The following is a 10,976-nucleotide window of genomic DNA, read 5'->3' as shown; positions in this document are numbered from 1 at the left end:
GCTCAACCGACTGAGCCACCCAGGCGCCCCTAATTTTTATTTTTTAAGTAATCATTACATCCACCATGTGATTCTAACTCATGACCTGAGATCAAGAGTCACGTGCTCTACTGGCTGAGCCAGTCATGTGTCCCTCCTTTTATTAAATAGTATATGAAGTGTGATCCCTTTTTAATCAACTATTTCTTTATATTCATCCATCAATGCATCTGTCCATCCACCCATCCTTTCATCCACTCTCCCTTATTAGTTACCTGACTACCTATCCTCTCTGTATATAGAAAGAGAGAACTATCTGCAATGATGTTCACTTGTGCTGGGCATGACTATTTTGAAGTGGTGGGATTTTGAAGATTTTTAAATATCTTTTTGTGCTCTTCAGCATTATGCAAATTCTTTACAATATGTATCATTTTTATAAAAATAAAGTCTTATCTTTAAAAAAAGAGAAGAAGACAATGATTTAAGCTTTCCCCAACATTTGGAGTTTCCTTTCTCTTGCCACTCCCTCCCACCCCCACTTTATACTCCAAAACAAAGGGTTTCAGGCTTTACCCACAATATTGTTTCAGACAGTACCCACAGTGGTCACACCCCAGGCTCTTATTCCCAGAGTTAACATCAGGGTCCTTAGTGCTGGAGAACCTGAGTGGCAGAAACCTTCTGCAAAAAGGCTGTGAATAGCCTGGTAGGGACACATATAACTGAGGGAAGATGGCCAAGGACAGGGATACAGGAGACGGGCTCTGATTCCCTGGCATTTCTTCCTCTTACACATGATGAGACCAAGCCTAGAGAAGAAGAGTGACTTGTTCAGAGTCAGCCAGCCTGTCACACACATACATACAAGACAATTAATTGTCTCTTCAATGGCAATTCATCCTTTTCTCCAAGCTATACAAGTAAGGAGAAGTGGTAGGGCTTCAGGTCCTTATTCTTGGAGCGGACAATGGAGAAAGAAGGGGAATTTTAGGGTGTAGCCCCCCTGTAGCAGCTAGTCCTGTTTCTGTATTAAGTCTACCATAGTTAGCATCTGTAGGGACTGAAAGACCCCCTGGAGACATCCATAGCAGCTACTGCACTGAATGTTTACAATCAAAGGAAAGGTGTCTTAGGCAGGTATGTGTGGATTCATGTGGAGAAGATTCAGAAGACTCTGGCAACTGATTATTGTCTTCCCTACTCCAACCAGGAGACATTGGCCTGTTTACCTACCTTCTCATAGTCCTTTATATTTCTTTGGGGATGGGATGGTCGTAGGGGTGTGGAGGGTTTTTTTTTCACAACTCTTGAGGAGGGCAGCCAGCCCCTGTCCAATACTAGGATATTGTCAGCACCTCCCTGGTGGACAGCTCCACAACAACCACCAGAATCTCATCTCAATGGGGCCACTGGGCCACTGGTGTTCTCTGAATGCTGACTTGTCTTTTTCTTGTTATTTTTCTCCTTTCTTTCTTAAGAAAAATTACTTCGTTGTAAGGGGACTTCAATCAAGTGGTTTTATTATTTAAAATACACAAGACAATGTATAAAAAGGAATATCAAGTTGTCCTGAATAAAGGATTCCTTTGGCTAAATATAACAGTCTGAGTGATTGAGCTAGAAACAGCTCAGGCATGTGTTTGTGTGTCATCGCTTAGGAATCTTTTGTAACAGGACTTTCAGATCCAAATCAACACCAAGAACACATCATCTTACAAAAATTGTTTTGGGCTAGTTCCCAGTGTTAATGCAATATGGGAGAGGTTAGTTAGACACTGAAACCTTAGAATTTCAAGGATTTTTAAATATCTTAAGGCTAGCGCCTAAATATTTGAAATCTGGGCTGTCTCAGAAAACCCAGAATTATGATTATCATGCCCATAATCAGAAATCTAGAATGACTCATGTAGAAGAGAGAAGTCTAACTGGAAATGGAGGTCTTAGAAATACGAACACCCTGGGGGGAAAATTTTGATGATGTACGGAGATTTCTCTGCTAAGAGTGAACAGTAAGCTTTGAAAAAGTTTGATTTCATCTATCGCTTCACTTAGTAGAAGTAGAACATTGCCACTGAAGCCTGTAGGAAAGTATGTGGCCAGGTTAGGTGATAGCAGGAGAGGCTGGTTGGCTTTCATTAGGCTCCTCATAAAGCTGCATTTACCTGGGAAAGTCACCTTGGCCCAGAGTCTGGTTCCCAGCCTACAGGCTTGAAAATGCCATTTTGTCAATACTGAGAGTGGCCCTATTACACTCAAAATAAGGTTTCACTGTCTCAGCTTGCAACAGCTCACTTTGTAAACTATTTGCCAGGTGTTCATTGGCAATGAAAATATAGAACTCCTTGGGGACTGAACATTTGCTTCTAGTCAGTAGTCCCTCTTTTTCTGTAGAAAAACCATCAGCCAGGTTATAATCAGAAGGTTGCTTGGTGAGCTTGGAGTCAGGATAAGGGGAAGCTGATTTATGATGGTGGGGTTTGATGGCAACAGATCTGATCCTCTCCTGTCCAGGATGGAGGAAGACCTGCCACTGAAGCTGGATAGGTTATGGAGCTGACTCTCCTTTGGGTGCCTCCAAAAGCAGACCCTGAAAGAGGATTTGAGTGCTAGTAGTTTATTTGGGAGGTGGTTCCAAGAAACAATGGTAGCAGAATAGGGAGATGAAACAGAGAAGAGAAGGAAGTTAATACAGGTGTGTTACCAAACAAGTTATAATGATGGGCAACTGGAATTTAACCTTCACTGGGGATGCAGAGAGAGAGCATACAATTTGCACCTCAGTATTAACTTACCCTAGGGTAAGAGATCTGGGTTCTTTACCCACCAGCTTTCATAAGTCATTGGTTGAGTGACGATCCTGACCACAGGGTTGGGTTGAATAGTTAATTTGCCAACATATCCATCCCACTGCATATGTAGACAGAATGAACTCTAGCAGCCAGAAAAAGTCCTCAAGTCAAGATACACAGGTATGCCAGTTAAAAGATAGTCTGGTGGGAACCAAAATGAATAGGGCTGAGGGGATAGAATTGGAGGCACAGGTAGCATATGTTACATCTTCTGTCCATCCTCATATTGTAGATACTGTCTCTGCTTCCTTTCATGTTCACACTTTTTGACTGTACTGACCAATACCCTTTAGGATTGTTTCATTCTTTTTATTTTTAAAAAATGTTTATTTTTGAGAGAGAAAGAGAGAGAGAGAGAGAGAGAGAGAGAGGGAGAGAGAGAGAGAACACATGGGTGCATAAGCGGGGGAGGGATAGGGGTGGGGGGCAGAAGATCTGAAGTGGTCTCTGCACTTACAGCAGAGAGCCCTATGGCGGGACTTGAACCTACCAATTATGAGATCATGACCTGACCCAAAGTTGGACACCTAACCGACTGAGCCACCCAGGCGCCCCTCATTCTTTCTATTTTTAAAATAAGTTTGTTAAATCTAATAAAGTGGATTCTGGTCTTCCTACTTCTGACCCCAGGAATAGTCTAGGATAATTGATTTTTACAAGTTTCTACTTTTATTTAGAATGTAGGAGTTTTAACAATTTAATTAAAATTTTGTGTCTTGCTGATGACCATATGAACTGCTTCCAGGAGGTGGAGGTGGGGTTGAGGAGAAACACATCAGTAATCAGACAGAGAGGAACACTTAGAAACACATTATTTGATGTGTTCTGAACTTTTTATGGAACTTGACCACTGATTCTTGAGTTCATCTGGAAGAGAAAGGAAATAAACCTAGCCAAGAACATTTTGAAAAAGAACAGTGGTGAAAAATTTGCTCTATCAAATATCAAAATATACTATAAAGCTACAGCGATTAAAACATTGTGGTTTGGAGGTGCCTAGGTGGCTCAGTCAGTTAAGCATCCAACTTCAGCTCAGATCATGATCTCATGGTTTGTGGGTTCAAGCCCTGCATTGGGCTTGATGCTGACAGCTCAGAGTCTGAAGCTTGCTTCAGATTTTGTGTTTCCCTCTCTTTCTCTGCCCCTCCCCCACTCATACTCTGTCTCTCTGTCTCAATAAATAAATGTTAAAAAAAAAAGTTTATGAAAAAAGACCACCACCACCACCAACAAAACATTGTGGTTTGGGCACAGGAATATACAATTCAGTGGAACAGAATAGAGTCCAGAAACAGAGTCATCTCTATGTGGGAGTTTAGTATATGATGAATATGGTATTTCACATGAGAGGGTAAAGAGAAGGGAATAAGCGTGAATTATAAAATGGCACTATTCGATATCCATTTGGAAAAGAATTAAGCCAGATTCCTATTCCACACATATACAAAAATAAAGCTCAAATGGATATAATAGTAAAGAACAAACTAAAAACATTTTAGAATAAAATATATGAGAGTATTTTTTAATCTTGTAGGGAAAGGGCATTTTAAGTAAGACAAAAATCTAGAAGTCTGGAAGAGACAGATTTGACTACCAAATACTTTTGTGCAAATTAAAGCATCATCAGTGAGTTACAAACACAAAAGAAGCTCTCTGAAATTCTGTCTCCTTCTCTCTAGTTCTTGTCTTTCTACTCTTCCCAGTCCCCAGCCACTTCTAAGCCCCTCGCTCTCCCTGTCTGAGTCTCTGATTCTTTTTCTTTGGATTTCTCCCCTCTGGTCTCTGAGTTTGTCTTACAGTCTGTCTCCTCGAGAGAAAAACCAACAGGTGCCAGACAGACAAACAGTAAAGCATAGACTGAGGAAGCAATAAGAAAAAAAAAATAGGGTGAGAGGAAAGATTTGCAGTAAATATGTAACAAATATATATAACAAAATATTAAGATTCACAAAGTATATATGGCAACAATAAGTCTATTAAAAAGGCCAAGTTGTTATTAGAAAATTCATATATAAAATAAAGGATTGGGGCACCTGGGTGGCTCAGTTGGTTAAGCATCCGACTCCTGGTCTCAGCATAGTTCTTGATCTCGGGGTTATGGGTTCAAGTCCCATGTTGGGCTCCACGCTGGGCATGGAGCCTACTTTAAAAAAAGAAAGTATTTCTTGGAGTACCTGGGTGGCTCAGTCTGTTGAGTGTGACTCTTGATTCTGGCTCAGGTCATGATCCCACAGTTCGTGGGTTCAAGCCCCACACTGGGCTCTGTGCTGACAGCAGAGCCTGCTTGGGATTTTCTCTTGCTCCTTCTCTCTCTACCCCTCCCCTGCTTGTGTATGCACACACACTCTCTCTCTCTCTCTCTCAAAATAAATAAATAAACTTTAAAAAATATATTTAAAAAATAAAGGATCTACACACACAATTCAAAGATGTTAAAATGTAAGTGGCTTAGTGGATGCTCTGATGCACTTCTGATCCCCTCCTTCAGAGTGGGTCACCCAGCTCCCCGCTTCCAAGAGTCTCAGCGCCTCATGAACTGAGGTCCCCTACAGGAATTGTTATTTGTTTAGAACAAAAAGAAATTCTGTGGTTCCTAAGAAAGCAGTCACACAAAAGTCTGACATACACTAAAAATGGTGTCGTTGCCTGTCATTTATAAATAAAAGTGGCCTTCACAACTGCCACCATAATCATTGATTTCCTAAACGTAACCTCAGCCTTTTTAATTTAAGGATTTAATTCTCTTCCAATAGAAAAATGTGAAGGACCTAATTTGACTTTATGTAGATTACATTTTATTGTCTAAATCAAGCCTGTTTTGGGGCGCCTGGGTGGCGCAGTCGGTTAAGCGTCCGACTTCAGCCAGGTCACGATCTCGCGGTCCGTGAGTTCGAGCCCCGCGTCGGGCTCTGGGCTGATGGCTCAGAGCCTGGAGCCTGTTTCCGATTCTGTGTCTCCCTCTCTCTCTGCCCCTCGCCCGTTCATGCTCTGTCTCTCTCTGTCCCAAAAATAAATAAACGTTGAAAAAAAAATTAAAAAAAAAAATTAAAAAAAATAAATCAAGCCTGTTTTGGTATTTTCTTGCTTTTAGTTCAGTCTGTGAGGTTACTGGGAAATCCGCCCTGCCTTCCCTATTCTCTTGGAAGATCTGACCTCTGTCCTGGTCACCCTGCTGTCATACCCATCTGTACCTGAGGGTCAGGAGAGGGGGCAGCGGCTGAATGCTTCTCTGGGATCTGACTGTCCTCAGAACACAGAAGCACCATGTGGTCTGGAGCGGAACTGCAGTTATGTGAGTTGGTCAAAGGGAAGTGTCCCTGACAACAACAACAGCTGGGGTTGTAATTGTGATTCCTCTGGCAGCTCTTCGAATTCATGTGCTCATCCTCCCACATGGCCTTCCCCAAATCGCAATGTGATAGGATGTTTACAGCCCACCTTGAGCAGTTGAGTTCCAGAAGGCCAAGAGTATCAGCAAGGAGGACAACAGGAGGGCTTGAACCCAAATGTCAGACTACACATATTCCTAAACGAGGGCATGGCTCCCCTAAAAAGTTCTCCCTTCCTCCCAAAGGCCCTTGTACATTCCCAGTTATTTCAGATTGAAAGTATCTTGTAACTTTTGGACTATTCCTATAACACATGGGTAGATATGAGGTGGTTACAATCTACCATCAGACATACCTCTTACTGTCAGGGGTTCATGTACACCTGTAAAGTCCAGAGGACATAGCAAAAGATTTATTAATTTTTTCTTCAAATAATTCATGGGTCCATACAGAAATAGCCTTAGATATTCCACTTCTTAGCCTCCTCCCAGGGTCTACACTCCATTCTAGAACTTTTGGAATCATACCCTGGGATCTTCAGGTTTTAATGTCTTTCAAAATCATCAGATAGCAGCATCCATAAGACAAGTAATCCTCTTGCTAATATTGATTGTCTTCCATAGCCTGGGGTTTTTATGCTAACAGTTTCTGTCACTTTACTATGACTATCTAGACACGAAACTTCCCTACAGAAGATGGTGGGGTTATGTGTAGGTAAGAAGCAGATGATGGGGAAAGAAAACCTCACGCTGTTACTGTATCTCCTGGGTTCGTCTCCTTACCACCTGGTGGGCTCCTTGAAGGCAGGGGTGTGCCACAATCCCTCCTACTCTGTGCTAAGCACAGAGTCTTCTTCAAAGTAAAAAGGTCAATGAACATTGGATGACTGAAAACACCAGGCTAAGAGAAGCAGACCCCAACAGCATTCCAGAAACCCGTACCGCCTCCACATCCATTCAGCAACATTAACAGCTACCTTTGCCAGCTCTTGGGCAGAGAGAACAAGGCTCCATTCCTCACCTCAAGGAACTTCCAAGCTATTCTGGAGGAACCAGGCAAGCCAAACAATCATAGCACTATCTTTTTATTACTAGGACTGGGGTTGACATGAGAGACATGGTGGGAGCTCAGAGGAAGGGCACCCTTCCAGATGGGGGAATTGGGGAAGGCTTGAAATTCTTTCTAGAAGCTAAGATCCTGGCCAGAGATGGGGAGAGGGCGAGGGGAGCCAGCAGAGAGGGAGCTGGCCTGCAATGGGGCCAGCAAAAAACTTGGCTAGGCCATGAAGGGGAGTGAGAAGCTTCAAATGTAGCTTTGACACTGTTTTTCTTTCTTCTGGAGAGCTGCCACGTGCCGCCACAGAGAGCATTTCACGGGTAGATGCATATTATTGCAATGTGTTTATCTAGGAAACCAGAGCCCAGCTCCAGCATCTGGTTTTCAGCACAATCCTGAATGAAGTCCAATTTTCCAGTTGGGTTAATGAAAATAAAACTTGGGAAGTTGTGGGCTGGATACATCAGGGGTTGAGTCCTGGGCTCACGCAGGGTCACAGATTGCAGGGCCGGAAGGGCTTGGGCAGGTCATGGATTCATTGTGGGCTGGCCATGAGGCCGGCACCAAAGACAACCTTGCACAGGGAGGGAGAGCTGCCTGGACCAGTCCTGAGGAACACGCCTCGTGCAGGAATGGGTGTTTTTGGGTTCTATCTGTCTCAACCTGACAAAAGTTGACCGAGCACCTACTGTGGCCAATGAAATGGGCTGGGTGGTGCGGTGGGGGTGAGATGCAGATGTGAGCCCCAGCCTGTCTCTAGTCTGCTGGAGCACAGATCAGTGGTAGAGAGCCCTGACCAAACAAGCTGACTGATGAGCAGATCTGATAACAGCCTCCATCAGCACTCACCTCTTTGAAGCTGTCAGGAGGCTTGGGATCAGAGAGGAACCCATTTTTAAAAGCCAGTTTAAGAAAAGATACAGCCAGGTTTCAGAGACACCTGGAACCCACAACAAAACGTCCATGGGCCCTCCTTTTACGTCATGTCTGCCATCTTGCATATTTGTTTCATTCTCCTCTTTCATTGTAGACTGGGTTTCTCTGCTCTCCAGACTGTATGGCAAGAAAACACGATTTCCCCATAGCTTCTGAGTTCCCATGAGCCTCTTGCTCTCTTGATCTCTCTTCCTTCCCCAGTTTCAAATTCCTTGGGAAAAAGTTTTAATTGGCCCTGGTGGTGACAGGCTCATTCTTGGTAAAATCAGCTATGGCTAGGGATCAGAGTTACATTTGTAAATGCTGCTAAGGGGAGTCTATCCTGAGATCCCATGCCCAAGGCTCTTTTTAATGCCAAAGTATTTACAGTAAGATGCAAATCACAAATAGTTTCTCCTTTGACCCCAACTCTACCTCTGTAAGGGAGACAGGGCAAGGAAATCAAAGCTTGCCTGTTAGTTTCAGAAACAGGGCTGGACTCAGAGCTCCTAACTCCCAGCCCAGTGCTCTTTCCACTACACACTGTTCCTTTGGTCCTGATGTGAAGCCAGCAATTGTGAAATACACTCTCCCTATGCAGTTTCCCCTCGGGAACAACAGCAGAATGAACAGTGTTGATTAGAGAGAATTTTGTTGGCGGGCTTTGGAGGGAGCTGGGAGCCAAATACCAGTGGTGTGGCTTGTTGTGACCCAGAAGGTGTGTGTCATAGGTTCCTGATAGGGTGACCTCACACAGGGGTATGAGGATCCTGGGGGAAGGATGGTTCCTTACTCTTATCTTCTTTACCTGGAGACTACTTCTTAAGACAGAATGTAGGAAAGGCCAGGGCAAGGCAAGAATGAGATGCCTCTTTCTCCTGAGTCCTGGCTCAAACTAGGGAATCAGAGAGTTACAAAATGGCCTTTGGTGGAGAAGCCTTTTCCTGAGGCTTCAGAGGAGAGTCCTCATGTCAAGCCAGAGAGCTAGCTCCTCCTAAAGGACTCCAAGGGGAAGGAAATTTGGTGTCTCCTGGTCATCCTTCAAATTTCCTGGCAATGACATCTTTCTTTCATTCTACCTCTCGGTGTGGCAAGCAATGCTAAGGTTCTCAAGGATGCTGTCAGTTTTGCATACACTTTGCTGTTCCTGCTTCGGTCTCTCTACTACATCATGGCTGCAACAATTGGTATTACCATTTCCAGGCCTGAGTTCGTCCCAGAGCCTAAGCCAATATTGATGGTTGCCTCAGTCCTCATTCTCTGGAGCTTGAAATCATTTTCCTATCAGTAGACTTGGTCTGGAAAACACCAGGCTTGGCCCCTGGTTGGGCTCTTCCAGCCTTACTGTGTTGGTATATCCATAGACTGGGCTCCCACCTTGGTCCCTTCTTCCTAGTTCACTTGGTTATACTTTCCTGAGCCAAAAATGTCTGGGGCTCTGCACCCAGTTACAAACTTTGAACTTGCTGTCCATTCCTCCAGCCACTGATGAATGGAACTCTGCACACCATGATGCAGCTGTACCTGGTTCTACATTGCCTCCCATCTCTGACATTTCTGCCTACTGGACAGGCTGTTTTTAATACTAATGCAAAGCAGAAATGCCCTCTGAACTTTACACCTGCCCATTTTTTAGCTGGGTTGGAATCCCTAGCTCAGTGTTAATGAGGAGGTTCTCTCTCTTTTCTCTTTTTCCTCCCACTGGCCCTGCATACTTCTCCTGTGTGCCCATTCTAGTGACACTTGGCTATGCTTCCTCTCCCTCTGGATCCTGCACTGGAGTCTTCTCTCCTTTCCATTTGTGTCTCTTCTGTTGGTTGCAGTGGTTGTTGGGAGTCAATGGACAACAGGTCTTCCCCTAGGAGACAGATCTCCTGGTGCACCAAGAATCAAGACTGTCATGTAAATGTCCCAGAGTATCATGGATCATCCTACAACCAATAGGATTAACTTAATACAAGCAGCTCTGCCCAAGATGAAGGAGAAAAGCAGACTATATTCTTTATTCTTTTGATTTTAATTCTTTTTGCCCTCATTCATGCAGGTATCACCTGAGTACACGCAAGGTTGTGTGTACTTTCCTAGCCTTTTTCTTAATCCATGTACTGAAATGACATTGTTTATATCTTTGAACTTGGGTCTATTTAAGTTTCCTGTAGGTGCAGAGTCTGTTCTGTCTAATCACCTCCCCTTCCTTAAACATGGTTTCTATAGCTTTTGCCCAAGGCTGAAATTCCCTCATTCACCTACCTACCTACCCACCCAACAATCCATTCATCCAGTCATTCAATAAGTGCTTCTGCCAGATTCTGTGCTAGGCAATGAGAACACAGCAATAAACAATCCATGGTTTCTTCTCTCAAGAATCTTCGTGTCCGCCTCTGTCTCCCCAGCACTTCTCAGCTTGAGACACTGGTGTGTCTTCCTTTAGGCCTGGGCTCATTATTGTGGGGATGACAGACAAAAGTGGGGGAGACTGATGATAAGCATGTAAACATATAATTAACTGCTAATTGGTGAAATGTTATATAGGAAATAAATGGGACAGCCAAAGAGAATACCAAGGAACTAGAGGGAAGACCTATTTAGAAAGGATGTTGGGGACAGGCTCTGAGGAAGTAACCTTTAAGCTGAGATCTGAAGGATATGGTAGAGGGATAAAAATGCACAGGCAGCGGGAAATAAAAAATGTTAGGGCCCTGAGGTGGGAAAGAAAATGTGTTTCAGGAATGGAAAGGCAGTGTGGCTTAAGTAGTGCAGCAAATGAGAAAGTGGCATGAAATGAAATCAGGGAGGCAGGCAGGAGACATATTCATGCACAACTTTCTGGCCACAATGAGCAAGG

The sequence above is a fragment of the Herpailurus yagouaroundi genome, unplaced genomic scaffold (assembly GCF_014898765.1).
Source record: "Herpailurus yagouaroundi ecotype Mexico unplaced genomic scaffold, PumYag 218, whole genome shotgun sequence".
In the NCBI taxonomy this organism is placed as follows: domain Eukaryota; kingdom Metazoa; phylum Chordata; class Mammalia; order Carnivora; family Felidae; genus Herpailurus; species Herpailurus yagouaroundi.
Note: the sequence above shows the minus strand (reverse complement) of the source record.